Source organism: Columba livia, chromosome Z, assembly GCF_036013475.1.
Source record: "Columba livia isolate bColLiv1 breed racing homer chromosome Z, bColLiv1.pat.W.v2, whole genome shotgun sequence".
Lineage (NCBI taxonomy): Eukaryota > Metazoa > Chordata > Aves > Columbiformes > Columbidae > Columba > Columba livia.
The window spans coordinates 20,625,029-20,642,689 of NC_088642.1; the positions used below are offsets into that span (position 1 = coordinate 20,625,029).

General features: G+C 36.6%; 1 protein-coding gene across 12 annotated transcripts in view; it reads right to left on the reverse strand.

The window, feature by feature from the left end:
* PRLR (prolactin receptor) overlaps positions 1-17,661 on the reverse strand; it is a 151,211-nt gene that overhangs the window by 100,167 nt on the left and 33,383 nt on the right. For 10 of the 12 annotated variants that reach the window (XM_065045130.1, XM_065045133.1, XM_065045135.1 and 7 more), the window contains one exon: positions 7,763-7,847. The gene's annotated coding sequence lies outside the window, so the exon portion shown is untranslated. Of the gene's footprint in view, positions 1-7,762; positions 7,848-8,334; positions 15,341-15,405; positions 15,590-17,661 lie in introns of those variants that run through there. The other 2 variants (XM_065045128.1, XM_021292281.2) reach the window with 2 other exon arrangements.

The following is a 17,661-nucleotide window of genomic DNA, read 5'->3' on the forward strand; positions in this document are numbered from 1 at the left end:
TGATTATGGACTTTTAAGCAGCCAAATAATATAACCAGATCCTCCATTTACCCTTTCATCTTCAGGCCAAACAAACCCTTTTCCATCAGCCTCTCCTCGTGCATCATACACTCCAATCCACTCACTGTCTTAGGCGCCCTCTGCTCCAGTTTGTTGACATTCTCTTGTACTGGGGAACACAGCAGCACAGATGCAGTTATTAATACCTTCCCCCTGAAACAGCACAATGTGTGGTTGCCTGTTTCGCAGTATGAGCACACTGTGTTCTCATATTTAACCCTGCATCCATTATAAATCCCAGGTCCTTTTCAACAGGGTTGCTACCCTGCCTGCTGGTTTGCAGCCTGTACTGATGTGTGAGGTTACTCCATCTTAGATGCAGAACTACACAAGCCTTCTTTCGGCCCACTCCTCAGGTTTATTAAGTATCCTCTGGGCTGAAACTCTGCCACTGGGTCCTCTCACTCTGACCTCACCCCCTAATTTACTACCTTTTGTAAATTTGCTAATGCTGATGTGTCACCATCCAGGTCACTGATTGAAGTATTTATGTTAGACCACCAATGGATGGTCAAGAAGTAAAACTAGCTCCGGAACAGGGTAAGAATGCTGCATTGTCTACTAATGCCACCTGAGCTATAGATACTAGATGTTACCAATAGAAGAAAAAGTAATCTCTGCAGAACAAACACATCTAAACACAGTTGGGTGTGCGCAGCTACGTGCTGAGGGAACTTGTGGTGCAGAGGGTAAGCACCTACACATTAGGATGATGGAGAGAATATGGCCACACTCCCTGTCAGGATCTACATGAGCTTCGGGAGCTATTGTCCTAGTTTAGGCAAGAATCCAGCTGACAGTATTCCATTCAATGGGTATGAGGAGCTACAAAAATGATTCCCAGGTGCTCAGAGAAAGTGGCAGCATATAGAAACAAGTCAGATGACCTGAAGAGGGTTTAGGTGCTCAATACCTGATAGAACTTGCATACAAACATGGAATTTCTACAGTAGTAGTTCAAAACAGTATCATATTATTATGCAGAATGTTTAGGTTTCTAGAACTGTAGTTTACTGTTACAAAAGAAGATTTTTTTTAAAATTTTTTTTATTTTTGTAAAGTTTCTTTTCCTGAGAATGTTTCTTATTTCTTCTTTTTATAGCTTCTTACTTCAGGACGGTAAAGCTAACAGCCTAATAGCCTGATCTCAGTTACAACAGGTCTGTTGCATAGAAAGATTTTCTTCGTATGTATGTGAAAATGGCCAAGAAAAACAAATTATAATTATGTAGGGACACGCTCTTGTTTTCAAATATAGTTTGGCATCTCAAGTTTCACTCTTCAGTGCCTGTCTATGGTAGGTTATGTTGCTTTTCCAGTTTTACATAATCTTTCATTATTGTGCAATCAGAAGCTTTCTTACAAAATAAGCAAGATTCCTTGCAAAAAGCTTGTCTGCTGCAGAAGGTGCTTTAGTTGCAGAGAATTAAAATACTGGTTTCTTAGCAAAACCCTTCGTTGTTATTAGTTTGCTGACATGCACAGATAATTAAATGGAGAAAAATACATGAATGTGGTTTTGTGATAGGTTTGCTCTGGTGCTACAAACCAGAGCTTTACATTCAGAGTCTCTCAGTATTTTTGAAAGACTGCAACAAGTTTTGTTCTCAGCACCCTTTACAATAGACGTGCAGTATTTGACATATGCACACCAACCTTGTAGCAGAGAGATGACTAAATGAAGTTACTCATGTATGAAATTGGCTGCCTTCTCCTCTTACCCATATATACAAGAGACAGGAAATGCCTTTGAAATGCAAGATTCAAGGCAAATATATAGGCCAAATCACCTTGTGAGAGGAAATGAGGAGCTACCAAGCTTTTAGAGAATGCCCAGTTTGTTTCTTGCTTTTTAAAGCAAAAAGTCAACCTATGGAATGGGGTAAAGTTTTTCATTTTACACAATTAAACACAGAGCACAGCTGATATTCTAAGGTCCCTTTAAACCACTCTTCAGTTCTAAGGTATCATCAAGTATACCAAAGTAATTTATAAATAATATTTCTCTAATCTGTTCTCAAAGACATCTAGTAATAGAGGTTCTACATTTCCAAGCAATGTTGAAGACAGTTTTTCCCACTGTTCCTAAAAACACTTGCCTTTTACTATAACACCTGATGCAGACAATTACAGTTGCAATTTTTTATTTTAATTATTCCACACAATACTTACATAGGTAGTCTACATATCTATCTATGTATGAAAGTAGTTACATGTCTATGTTGATTTGTAAATCTGCCTTTACAAGTGTAATATGTAAATGAACAGTACTCTGCAGAAAATGTGCATTTTTAACTATATAGAACTGCACTTATTCATTGTGTGTTAAATATATTAATTTATTCTCTGGAGTCATCTATTTTAAATGCCTCATAGAAGTAATGATTTGGAAAATATCCTTATGAGTTCATTTTCCTGCTAACAGACTAGACAGCAGTACCTCTCAAGCAAAGCACTACTTTGAGATATTTTAAAAATGTACAAAGACACACAGATTTTTCACTAGTTCCTTTCCTCTTTTCTGTACATGTTTTTAAAAATACAATTATTTTTTCTAACAGGAATGTAGAATGTCTATACGAGATTCTCACAGAAGATGTATTTTTTCCCATAAATTTTGCTCATTTTTTTTTTCCATTTCCTGGACAGGCTGTCTACAGTGACTATTTAATATATTGTTTTTCAGTCAATCATCTTGAATCATTTAAAAGGTCTACCATGGAGAACCTTTGTTCTACATAGATTCTGCTCAAACTACTTAATTTTCATTATGATAAAAATATTTATTTGCAAAACACATCAGATCATACTAACTGGAAAATACTTTAAAAACCAAACCCCCCAGAACAAGAATGGTTCTTTTCCTCAGGATGTAGGTCTCACATTTTGAATTTCTTTGACACATACTAGCTGAGAATTGTTTTATACTCCTAATGCATACCATCCTCTTTCAAAAAAAAAAGCCAACTTTTAAAAACAGGATCTATATTAATAGAAGTATTATGGTGAAATAACAGCGCCTTTTTGGAGAATGAAACAGAGAAAATGAAGACCTTCTTGCTTCAATCAGTATTAAGTAGCTTACAACTTTCTGCATACCAATACAGCCATTCTTGAATAAAAAAACTCCGAACAGGCCCTGCATAGAATTTGCGTGAAACAATCCAAATACTGAATAAACATAGAGGAAAAACATAGATCTTGTAAAAAAAACAAGGATAAGGAGTACTGAAATTCAAAGAAACACTAGAAAATACGTTGCGGAAATGAAGACATATAATACCCCTGCTCTTTTGCATACAGTCTAAGGTAACCAAAAATGTTCAGAATATTGCAAGTGGAATTTACTGCATTTTTGTGGACAACAGCACTTTTTGCTGCATTTTAATATAATGCAGATTTCCCTATTTTTTTTTCTTTACTTCAAGACATTTCACATAGTTTACAGTAAATTTTAAGGCACAGTTTTACTGTATAATAAAAGGAGTATCTGTAAGTCTGTGCTGGATACTAGGAAGACCACAGGGTCTGAAAGATGGCTACTGGTGAGTCTAGAAGGTTCAAACCAGCTCATGGAGAAACCAGTGAGATGGTAAGTTTGAACCAGATTAGTGAAGAGACCCGTTTGTACTTGTGTGTCAGTGAGTGAGGCAATTGGGAGACCAGGGGATCCAGCAGAAGCTGATTACTGACCTGCTACACCACTTACACATGCAGAAATCCATGGGGCCAGATGGGATCCACCCAAGGGTACCGAAGAAGCTGGCAGAGATGCTCACCAAGCCACTTTCAATTATTTATCAGCAGTCCTGGCTAACCGGTGAGGTTCCAGTTGACTGCAGGTTAGCAAATGCGATAACTGTCTGCAAGAAGGGCTGGAAGGAGGATCTGGAAAATTACAGGCCTGTCAATCTGACCTTGGTGCCAGGGAAGGTCATGGAGCAGATCATCCTGAGTGCCACCATGCAGTATATACAAGACAACCAAGCTATCAGACCCAGTCAACACAGGTTTCTGAAAGGCAGGTCCTGCTTGACCAACTTGATCTCCTTCTATAATGAGGTGACTCAGTGGATGAGGGAGAGGCTGTGGATGTTGTGTACCTAGACTTTAGTAAAGCTTTGACACTGTTTCCCACAGCATTCTCTTGGAGAAACTGGCAGTTCATAGCCTGGGTGGGTGCACTCTTTGACGGGTAAAGAACTGGCTGGATGGTTGGGCCCAAAGACTTGTGGTGAATGGAGTCAAATCCAGTTGGCAGCTGGTCACGAGTGGTGTTCCCAAGGCGCAGTATTTGGGCCAGTTCTGTCTAATCTCTTATCAATGATCTGGATTAAGGGATCGAGTGCACCCTTAGTAAGTTTGCAGATGACACCAAGTTGGGTGGGAGTGCTGATCTGCTGGAGGGTAGGAAGGCCATACAGAGGGATCTGGACCAGCTAGATCGATGGGCTGAGGCCAGTTGTGTGAGGTTTAACAAGGCCAAATGCCAGGTCCTGCCCTTGGGTCACAACAACCCCAGGCAGCGCTACAGGCTCAGGGAAGAGTGGCTGGAAAGATGCCTGGTGGAAAAGGCCCTGGGGGTGTTGGTCCACAGCAGCTGAACATGAGCCAGCAGGGTGCTCAAGTGGCCAAAGAGGCCAACAGCATCCTGGTTTATACCAGAACTAGTGTGGCCAGCAGGACTGGGGAAGTGATCATCCCCCTGTATTCTGCGCTTAGTGAGGTCAAACGTTGAATCCTGTGTTCAGTTTTGGGCCTCTCACTACAGGAAAGACATTGAGGTGCTGGAGAGAGTTCAGAGAAGGAAGTGAAGCTGGTGAGAGATCTGGAGCACAAGTCTGATGAGGAGCAGCTGAGGGAACTGGGGCTGTTCAGCCTGGAGAAAAAGAGGCTAAGAGGAGACCTTATCGCTGTCTACAACTACCTGAAAGCGGGTTGCTCACAGAAACGGGTGTCAGGCATTGGAACAGGCTGCCCAGGGAAGTAATTGAGTCACCATTCCTGGAGGTGTTTAAAAGATGCATAGATGTGGTGCTCAGGGACATGGCTTAGAGGTGGACTTGGCAGTGTTAATGACTGGACTGTTTGGACTTGATGACTCTAAAGGTCTTGTCCAACTAAATGATTCTAGGATTCTATTATTCTACTGTATATGAAGTGTATATCCCACAGTTTACTAGTGCGTTATACTGAGTCATACAACTGTACAATACCTTTCCATAGACATATTAGAGAAAATACCTCTAAGGAAAACTAGGTTTTAAGACATGAATCTTCAAGCTGTAAAAGAAAAGTTCTACGATAAGGTATATAGCTGTATGTAACTAAGAACCCTTTCTTAAAAGGTTTAGCAGGGAAATGAAATTACAGAGATGTACTGTTCTTTAAATGGATGAGCAGCAAAAGTTCTCATTTTTGTAAAGAAAAGCAATTTTAAGTTATTTCAAATAAGATGTTGGTAATCCACTTGGGCAGATGGCCTTTTTTAGTTAATCCAAGTGAAGACAACAGTGTAGAACCAAAGTGCGGAAGAGAAACAGTATTAAAGCAAAGTAGTTTTCTTTGACAGTCAGAGTGCCAAGCAGAGGTCACGTTTACAATATGAGATGCTGACCATCACATGTCCAGCTGACCTAGAAAGTGGATGGACCACACACAAGCAAAAAGTAGCATAGTGACAGTACTGTGACATTCAGTTTGAGCTGATAGGATCCACTTCTCTGCCTTCAAGTACTGAAAAATAGAAAGGTTTTACGCCAGTACTGCTGTTGAATTTGGAACTTTACCTTAAGAATCACTGCCAAATAGCATCAGAAACAGCCCTAAACCAGCATCTGCTCTACCTCCAATGCCAAAATGCTTTCTTATTCCTGAAGGATATTCTTCTAACCTAATCTTAAGGATTCAGTGAAGGATTTCCACAATTTTCCAAGAAACCTACAAATCTTAATAAAAAAATCTGACTTCTCCATAACCTCTTTGAAACTCTTATTTAAAAGTCTTCCTAATCTCTCACCTAAATCACCTGTTCTGTGATTTGGAACTATTGTTGTTTGCTCTGTGCAACACAGACAAAGAGAACAGATTAACCTGTTCCTTTTTGCAGCAGCTTTTAAGTATTTGAAAATTGTTATAATATCCCTCTTCTCTCATCTTCCTATCTTATCTTCTCAAGATCAAAGATTTCAACTTTTTCCCCTGTCATAGATTTCTCTCATTTTCTGAAAAGGCTTGCTGTTTTGTCCTAGATTCTCTGAAATTATTTTACTTCTTCTTGAAGCAAAACACTCCAAAAATGAATGACGTACTTCAATTTAGTCATTACCATTACTGAAGAGTAGAAGGCAAAATACACATCTTATGAACTGTACTCCTTTTTGCATCCAACAGAATACTTGCCTGTATCCCACAAATTATAGCTTTTCCTAGCAAACCAGGAAGCAGCCATATGTCTAACTCAGATAAAATATGTTTGTCTGCAAAGAACAGCTGAAACATATGGCAAAACAAAGTCTTTCTTTTGCAAACAAAGCATTATTTCAACGTGCAAATAAATTCTATATTTGGATACTTCAAGTGAAACACACCAAACTGTATTCAACAGGTTTAACTCTCTAGCTTGTGCTGTGCTATATTCTACAGTTCCTTTCATTTTTGCCAAATCAGTATTTAGTTGTTCCCCATCCTATTACCATATGGCTATTTTTTCCTACCTGAATTTGTAAGTTTCTATCCTTTCTTGTTAAGTTATCCCTTGTTTTTTAATAATATTATTTCAATTTTTAAAGGCTCCACCACACCACACCAATTTCCTTTCACGTATTTTCTTTTAAGTTAATGTTTAAGGATGCTAATCAAAATCCTGAATAGTACTGGATACAGGACAGATGCATATAGAATTCCATTTGCTACAGACTTTTAATGCTGAACCATACATAACTACCTCCGTTTTGTTTTTCCAACTTGTTTTGTTTTCACCCTAACAGAAATTAATCTCAACCATGTTTTCCTGCTAGCTTATGAGAATGGCATGTGATACAGCACTGAAAGATTTATTAAAATCAAAATACCTAATATTCACAGTTTCTCTATCTACAAGACCTGCTGTCCTCTCAGAGAAAGAAATCAAACTGGTTTGACATAATTTGTTCATGACAAACCTGTTCAGTTACTCATGTCCTTGTTCCCCTCATTACATTTATAGGTAAATATTTTGATTACATTGTTATATTTCTCTCCTTCAGAATTAAACAGATACCATTAAGTCTCCCTTTTGGTATTAACAGCATTCAGCACCTCATTGTGACAGACTTCTTTAATGAAAGCTAATTAAAGTCTTTGGCCTTTTTACTTGTTTACAGAAAGTACAATTAGCCTGCTATGAACTGATATAGCAGAGAATCAGTAGGATAATTAACACATATTAATACGAAATAGTGTAGCTTTTTTGTGAAGGATAAAGAGGGATAAAAAGGTGGTGTTTACTTTGACATTGGAAACAATGCAATCATCATTTGGAGGAAATGATCTGAAGCTTAAGTTGAAGGAGCAGAATTGTACACATGAACAACAGTGAAACAGCTGCACATTAGTTTGGAATGCATCAATCTATATAAACACACTGTCTGAAGAGACAGAAAGGAAGGCAGCCTCAGCATGCAGGAACTCATGAATTCTCTTCAGTCAAAATCCAACTTACGGAAAGCTTCCAGAAGCTTGTGGTAGAACATTCTCATGCCCTGAAGTTCACTGTAATGGAAAGCTGTGAGACAGAGGCTGCAGTCCTGGATGAAAGAAAAATAAATTCAAATTAAAATGCAGTGGTGTAGGCACTAAAGAGAAATTGTATAAATGCAAAAGAACAAGGAAGGTACAGATCACAGACAACTCAAGAGGTCTACATTGTAATAAAAACAGCAGGTCTGAGTAATGCAGCAAAATCTGAATGGTTTAAAAATATTTTTAGTAGAAAAGAAACATAAAAGCACATTATATATGTATAATGAAGTATACAGTTGTATGAGAATTTCCCTGAATAATAAATAATTTCAAAAACATAAGCAAGAAACAGCTAGAATTAAAACAAAAATGAAAAAAAACCCAACCAAACCAAACCAAAACATGAAAAGGAAAGTAATTTGATCTATATCTCTCAGTTAACCTCTCAATTAACGGTATGCTGCCTGCTTGCAGCATTAACTCTTCAGGGCAGAGATCTCTGTCTCTGCATGTCTAAAAAATTCATAAACTACATCAGTAAATTACACTTACATGTTTTTAAAGTGGTTGTTGATCTTGTGATGGAATCTTACAGCTCTTGAACGGGAAAAACTGCTATTTTTAAAGTTGTAGTTATTTTCCATTACAGATCTGCCAAAATGACTGGCCTAGAATAGAATTTTTTTACAGAAGTATCTCCTGTAAGCTGATAGGTATCTATCCTTCACTAAATACTGATATTAGCTGCTACATTGCTTAATATTCACGTTGTTAATGTACAACTCTTCTAAAATAAGTGCTGCCAAAATTCAGAGGTCTTATTTTGTTTCCCAGTCAAGATTCTGCAGAGACTGTGATATGGTGCTCAACTACTGAGATGATGATGAAAACAAAACATTTCACAATATATTTGCTAATATATCAGAATGCATCATGGGTAGGTAAAATCATTTGCACCCATTGAAAAAAAGTTTGTGTTGCATTTTTTTCTATATGCACTAGTAAAAGTAGTTAATCTGATCCATGTTGAAGGTTGCAAATGGAATATATGAATTACTTTTTTCCTCAGAACCTCAAGTTAGTGTAGAATCCAACAGAGATGACAATAGCACTCAAAAAGTGCACTTTAGTGTGATTTAAAACCACATTGCGTATTACTCAGGTGCTGATAAGATCACATAGAATTTTACATTCTGAAACTACTACGTGTTAGCTGCAATGACTACATCCAGGCTTGTAAATCCAGGATCATGTGAACCTAGGAACATTCTCGAGTACTGGAATGTGATTGCCTATACTGTTAAATTTTTGGAATGGTCCCTGACACAGATTTGGTGTAAGTCATGTATTAGTCTCTCAAAGAACTGCAGATTTGAATACAAATCTGGTACTTGCACAAGGGACTAATCCTAGTAGGCGGTCTGCGTGCAACTACAGTGTTTTGGAGGGCAAGGCAATTTAAAAGCAGGGACATAGAGTATTTCATGTCAGTTGGCCTCCAAGGCAGTATTCCTGGGCATATTTAATTTACTGAAAAAGATGTAGCCATAGTGACTACCTGGCAGAAAGGAATGCTGAAACTTTTTAATATGCATAGGAAGCCTACTGATTTGTACTTAAAGTATACATAAAAAAGAATAAACAAGTATTTTACTTTCATAAGTATATCTTATGACTAGTAAGCTCTAAGTGGTGTTTTATATAACATCAAAGCTCCATATGCTAATAAAGTATGACAATCTATAAGACATGATACTTTACTGCCTGTTAGTTTACATATTTCGGCAATGTAAACTTCCTAGCTGTCCAAATGGTTAGTTGGTAAAATGGAGGTAAACAATTAAGAGGGCAGCAAAGGAAAGTGTCAGTGTTTGGTTTTGATTTCTTCCACCTGTATGCTCAAGAAAAGTCTCTTTAATTCTAAAGCTGCAGAGGTGGGGGGTGGAGAGCAAGGGACTATTCTTTGAGCTTAATGTTCATTACTGCTATTTGCCGTATTTTCTGTGTACTAAAGGAATGGGATTAAGGGAATATCCTCAGAGTATAAAGTACTCTAATATGATTGAGCTAATAATCTGATTACAGAATGAGCTGTGCACTGCTCAAGACACACAGTGAATACAGTATGAATACAAACGTGCATATACATGCAAATCATAGTCCAAAAAAACTATGTCACAGTACTTCTGATATCATTTATTGACAGCCTAATCCATTACTACTATAATCTTAATACCCTCTAAAAATTCTTCAGGTCTGACAAACATACCTCACTGTACACTGGATAAAGAAAAACAAGACCCTGAGTAATCCCATCTAATTATAGTCATGTAACACAGACATATCCATTCTAAGCATAAACTTTGCGACAGCGAAGTGGGCAAAATGCCTTCCCCAACTTCCTTTAAAATTGTTTCAAGCATCAAAACAATGTTCTTGGAGAGACTCAATATTTACAGTTATGTAAGGAAAATCTGACAAATTCCTCTTAGAAGGAAACAACACTTCCATGAATAGCCTACTTACTAATTATGCACCCCATTTAGGGTATTAAATAAAGTAACAACAGGAAAGGCTGTGGCAAGTGCTAGATGTATATGTAAAAGTGTTGGTCAGCCTATTAACAGCTTCAGTGTTGATGTAAACTGGTATCAGGGCTTCTTTGCCTACTTAATTGTGTCTCTAAGAGCTGAATTTTATGATATTTTGTAAAGGGAAAAAGATTTGGAATTGTATTTTATTTTGGCTCTTTATGACTTATTGAGGAAATCAGAAGTTCTTTTTTTCCAGCTTAATGTTAAAGGTGTAATCATAGGTAGTCTCAAATGACACCTCAAATTATGACATCACATGACAGAAGACAATGAAAGTCAGGGAACTGAAAGAAAAGTTGTTTGCCTTTTGACATTAGAAGAGCTGGCAATTTTTAAAGAATCCCAGTCTGACATGTTAGCGGACATAAGGTAGACAACGTGTCATTTAACACGTATTAACTAATTAAGATAAACACCAGTGAGCTTCGGCTTCAATAAGATTACTTAAAAGGTTAAAGTATTTCTCAGTGGAGTCAAAACTTTCAATAAAGCCATCTTGGTTTGGATAAAAAGATCTCCCTTAATTCAAACTCTTATAGAATATAAATATTTGCCTGAGACTGATTTATGGTTTTATTAAAGTAACTTCTTATTTTACCTGGAAAACATGGAAATAGAAAAATGCCTTTAAATTTATTAACACAGAGTCTAATCCAGATTGTGCATTAGAAATCTTCACCATTTTAGCTTGTTGGAATAGAAATGTAGAAAGATTACAAATACAAGATCTTGAGAGAAATTCAAACCAAATGCCAAACAAAGAAATAAAAAGGGAAATTTTGATTTTGGGTATTCATTGTACTTTCTTCATTTGTAGTCTATTTTAATATTTTTATTTGGGTGTTCAATTGTTCATAAACTTCTAGTATCTTAATATAGCCAAAATAAGAATAAACATGCACCTAAAATGTACACCACTGTCAAAAGTAAAAGAACAACAAAACCAATAAATGAGTTGTATATGCACATGGGAATTGGAGAAAGCTAGGTAACAGTTTCTACCTTAGAGAATCACTGCCACTAAGAGACAATTAGTCATAATTTAGTCGTAAACAAAAGCTGATTTTGCCACCTGGCCTCTTCTAGGTTAAGCAGCTGGCAGTTAGTAAACTAGATTGAACCCAAAATGTAACAAGACAATGAGCATTTGCCACAGTGATTTATGACTTCTTAAATGAGACTGGAGAAGATAAAGGAAATAGCATAACAGCTTAAAGAAGTGAAACAACTGCTGAATTAAGTGAAAACATGACAGGCAAGAAACTGGAAAAATGACAGAAAGTGACCAGAAGAGCAAACCTGTGAACACTCAGAATGAAGAAAAGCTGAGTCTTGTTCTGAGTTACATAATTTCCAAGTTCCCCAGACTCCCAGGACATTAGAGAGAACAGATATAAGATGTCATTAACAGGACTACACATCATGGGTGAGTTTTGCATAGTTATATATGTACAGCCAGTAAACCTTGTCCATTATGTTCTGGATGGTCCTTTGGTCATTGTCTGCTCAGCTACCCAATGCCCAGAGTGACAGTTTGGACAACAGATTTGACATCCATGGTTGGGTTCAAGGGTTGAGTGAACCAAAGTAAGCTTTTGGATTGAAAGATGGAGATCTTTCAGCTCTCACTGATCTCAAAACCTCTATTTAATGGGGCCTATAGAGCAATTCTGTATGGTTAATTTGCTACCTTCTTCACAAACAACTCACTTTATCTTGGAAAGAATGACCCAGAAACATCAATTTACATTAATTCTTAGTTCAGCTTGTTCTGTATGTAACAGTTTTCATTCACCCTTGAAGAACCATGGAATCATTTCGGTTGGAAGAGACCCTCAGGATCATCAAGTCTAACCATAACCTAACTCCAGCACTAAGCCATGTCCCTACAAACCTCATCTAAATGCCTTCTAAACACCGCCAGGGACAGTGACTCCGCCATTTCCCTGGGCAGCCTGTTCTAATGCCTGACAACCCCTTCTGTGAAGAATTTTTTCCTAATATCCAATCTAAACCTCCCCAAGCACAATTTGTGGCCATTTTCTCTTGTCCTGTCACTGTTTGGGAGAAGAGACCAAACACCCTCCATGCTACAACCTCCTTTCAGGTAGTTGTAGACAGTGATAAGGTCTCAGCCTCCTTTTCTCCAGGCTGAACAGCCCCAGTTCCCTCAGCTGCTCCTCATCAGACTTGTGCTCCAGAACCATCACCAGCTTCACTGTCCTTCTCCGAACTCTTTCTGGTACCTCAATGTAACATGCATGCAGTTTCTGGATAAGAGGTGGAATCAATGGGAACCAGGTCTAACGCGCTAGCATCATTGCAGACAAAGTTCCTGTTTGAATCACTGTGCAAGACACTAATGAATTCAGAAATTACAGTGCAAAAGACTCCAGCAAAATGAATGAGACTTTCTTTTTTTTTTTTTTTTCTTTGTGGACCAAAGCCTCAGCTAGTCTAAAAAATTGTTTCTGTAAAAAACACACTACTTTTGCACAATGTCTGTGACCATCAATAGGGCCCAGTGATAGTACCAGAAATAAAATAAATTTATATCTTCTTTAATGCCTCAAGATAATTTTGCAGAAGTATTTAATTACTCATAGCCACTGTTACCTAATCATAGTACTCTTTATTTTGCAACCACAGTGGGGAAACTGGAATTGGAAATTACAAATATATAAGCAAATTAGATCCACTACAAAAGCTTGCTCAACCAAAAGCTCAGCACCAAATGCAAACCCTGCATTCTCCACTAAATGCAATAAAAAATATTTTTCTGCAACGGAAATAAAAAATTCTAAATTACTGCTAACCTACTGAAGTCATACCAAAAAAGAAATAGACAGACTAGTATAACAAAGAATACCTGTGCATTTAAGAATTCAGTTGGAGAAGGAATTTTCCATGTCAGCTAAGCAGTTTGTGGGAAATAACCCTCTTTTATTTTACCATGGTTGTAATAGGAAATACTTATTTCTTTGTTACCTTTTACAGAGTTTAACTCCTCCAAAAAAAGCAAAGGTGACACATGGTTTCAGAAACAAAATGCACTATAGGTCATCATAATCACAGGAAGAATATTTCCATGAGGTTTTTGTAATCTCTTACAGGTTTGTAATTTTAGTCATCAGATTGGAGTCTGAAATCTCCTACTTATGATATCTCCTACTTAAGCTGGCATAACTGACAAAAGATTTTCTATCTCTGTTTTTGTTGTTGTTGTTTTTTAAGGGACTAAATGATTTGGAAATAAATACCCCAAAATAAATTAAAATAATCCACTCAACAAAATACTAATAGCCTGTTTAGATGATTACTAAGCATAATAAAAGACTTTTTTTCTGTTCTAATCTTTGCAATTTTGTAATATTTCAATTAGAATTTTTTTAGGAACACATAAGGAGGAGATTAAGATGACCTTGTAACTGCAGCAACTTATGACACAGTGAGTTTATCTTAGACCTAAAAGTTCTACATGTGGAATAATATTGCCAGAGAATATTCTTTATTTAATAGGAAAAAAATAGTTTTTTCCTTGAATTCATTTTAAACCTACTAGGGATAGTTAGGTTTTGCATGTAGTTCCACATGTATTCATTAATTTCTCAGAAGAGTCTTTAGCCAGTTTACAGTAAAATTTACTAAGAGGTGAACAAAAGCAAATATATGAGATCATTCTTAATTATAGTTAATTTCTCACCATTTTCACAGAATCAAAACTACGGAATTGTATTCACACCACTGATAAAGCTCAGGTATACCTTCTCAGTAACCTTTAATTATAGGACTTTATCAGAAGATCAGTTCATTGAAATTACCTAAAAATGGGGGATGCAAATATTGTAATTTAAAATGGATATAGAATATCATAAATCACACGTGAAATAAGAACTCCTGTGAGCTAAGACACAGGTACACATCCTGATAGCAGAATAAGGAACTGCAAATTACAACAAAATTAACTTCAGTTATTATATGGAGTGAAAAACACCTGTATTAAATCAGGAGATGACAGTTCACTTAATGAGTGGAACAAATCAGCAGTTTGACAGTGCTTGCCTCTTTACTTTTTACCTGTTCCTATTGCTTTTGAGTCAGTTCCTTCCTTTCGACCCTCAGTAATGCAGTTCCCCCATCATGTCTCACTGTCCGGGACAGTGTCCATTTGATCTCAAGACTAAAGATTTAATGAGTTAAAAGGCTTCTGGTTTTCCCAAATTAGTTTTCTGACATTTTAGTGAGATGGCTATTCCCATGTGCAAGGTCAGCGAAACATATTTGTGAGCAGAACTGGGGAAAGAGAAACAGGAGAGGGGATTTCTCATCCTGCCCTGGAAAGATTTTGGTGTGTGTACATCTATTTCTCGTAACCTTGTCCTATTAGCATATTTCAAAGAGGATATATATTGTTCATTCATTCAAAGCCCATACCAAATTTTTAGGCTCTATTAAAATCTGTGGGCAAAGAGAAATGAAGGCAAAAGATTTTCTGTTCAATAAATGTAAAAAAGGCAAATCTGAAGATTTAGAGGAACCTGTAGTTGAAACAAGTGATCCTAGAAGTACAGTCAACTAGAGCAAAACAGTCCACTCCAGCAAGGAAAATACGCACTGGAAAGGTCACTGTAACTTGCCCATCTTGGAACACAGAAGCAATGTTCCCTCTTTAATGTGTCTGACTGAGCTGAACTTCGAGTTGACTGTGCACTGCCTAGGAGATAATACTTTCAGAACGACAGATCAGGATTCACCTCACTTAGCCAGATGCTTATATCTGAGCTTGTAGATGAGCTATATAGGGTCCCTGTATGGACAATGAAAAGAAACAGGCTCCTAGAGAATGTGACTCATCTTACCCTCTTTTAGGTAAAGAATAAGACAAACTTCTCTGAGAAATGCCTATTTTTTCACTGACTATGAGGAAGCAGGCTGTTCTAAGTATCCACATTTCGAAGAACTGCAATTGCTGTAACAAGTGAGAGGCAAACAGCAAAAAAAAAATCAAAAAAATAAATAGAGAGCGTACCTAAGCTTCATCATCACGGACAACTGCAGATACCCTTTAGGGGCAAATCTATGGAGGCTGAAGAATTCAATACTGTTTGAGTATGATATCCAGCACTTTTTCATGAGACTCTTCTCCCCAACCAGCATAACAATAAAGGAAGAATCTTGATCATCTTGATGAATTTGAGATTTGGACCTAAAGTCTGAATGAGGTGTGGAGTTACACGTCCTTTTAATAAAATTGTAATGAAAGACTGAGGATGGCTAAAAGAAAAATACAAATCTAAAAGGAAATAAATACAAGCTGTAAGGTCAGCATGCCATAAAAATGATTTATGTGAAAGTCTTCAAAGAACACATAAGACAGAAAGGGAAGTTCAAAAGAAAACTAAAGAAATCACTGCTAGGCAATATTGTCTGATAAAATAATTTAACTACCCTTCAGTTCCCCCCTTACATAACATTTTATTGTTCATTATGCCCTTAGGATGAATATTAAGATCTCTAAGACAACAAAAATACTGTGAATGCATCTACAGAACACCTACGCTATATGCCCAATTTGAATGCAATCTTGTTTTTGCTGCCAATTTTTATTAATAATTTTTGGTAACTTTCACAGTCTGTTCAATTTTGCTTCTCCAATTAAGTTCACAACCTGATACATGGAATGCACACACCTGGGGATGAAATGGCAACCCTGTTCTTTATGATTTAAAGGCTGGGAAACAATGAGGCAGAATACACCTGGGTTTAAAAGAAGCAGCTCAGCAAGCGTGGAAGGCAGAACCATTCTGAAAGTTCGTATTTACTAATGTATAAATAAAACAAACCCTGACAGCAGGCACACAGTATACAGTGTTTTTTTTTTTCTTCTAATCATACCGATAAATGTTCTTCTAAATCACACTGACAGAAAAAATGATTTTGTATTATTAACTGTTTAAAATGTCATAAATGATACTTTTTATAAACTCAATATTAGTTAAGCTATTAATTCACTTAATATTCCTAACTAATCTCACTGATATGTGGAAAGAAATACTAAGAGCTTGCAGTTTAACTTCTCTTGTCAATCAGGTCAAGGTCAGGGATAAATATACTTGTGAAAAGAAACAGACAGGAGGGCTAGAGGAGAAAGAAACATCAACCATTTTAATTCCCATGAGTGACTAGAACAAAGCTCCTGTTTTTGAGAAATTCTTATAACTGTTTTGCTTTAGACAACACCAATTTCCACTTTCTATTATAACTCTGCATGGAGAAACTTTCCTTACTAAATACAGAGTACAATTTTATGTGAAAGATGGATGAATTGAATGTGCTGGCAGACTCTCTGTTTCCTGAAGTGCTTTAGAACAGAAATGATGGCTTTTTCATTATGTTAATGACATACAGATTTTTTGAAAAAGTGTAATTACATAAATTCTGGTTTTGACACAAGCAAAGGCTATTGCATTGTAATTGGGCATCTGTTTATAATGAAAATTCATGTAATTTGATTTCTTCTATCTCTGTCAAGATCTATTGTCTTGTATTGATGTTTTCTTTTGCTATGAAATAGAACAAAAAACACAATCAAAAAATCATTTTCTGAATGCCCTTACCTTTCCACTCAATAAAGAAAACAAAGCAAAATAACTTCCAGAAGGCTGTAATCAAGCTATATGAAAGGAAACTGTCCGCATGAATGTAAAGGGGGAGTTTTATGCATCCAGCACCATTTTTTTTTCCCAGATATTTTCAGTCTAAAATAACTAAACAGTGACTGTGTGGTTCATCATTACTTCAGATCTAAAGTAAGGATGCTAAATAAGCATGAAAATCAGAGTACCATTTAATGCAAACAGTCTCACACTCTCAGAAGGAATGGTTGCTACAATATCTAGAAAATCAGAGGAGGTTTAAAGTAGAATATTAATAAATATTTAGCAAAACAAATTCCTGCATTTCTCTCTAATATTTTGTGCAGTCCTTTTATCATTCAATATTGGAAATCCTATTCTTTCATAGTCTTTGCGGTTTCTTGAAAGTGCAGAACAGTGGCTCAAGGTACCAGGCAAAAAAATATAGAAACATGTATGATCTATTGCATAATTAGAGTTCTTAGTGCACCTAAAAAATAATATTAATTTTTCCCGACTATGCATTATGAAAATTGCATCCTTCTCCCACAAAACATATATCAATCCATAAGCATTTCATATTCATATCTATGTGCCTCTCCACTGAAACTTTAGAATTCTCATCTGTTTCCCATTAGTGTTTGTATTTG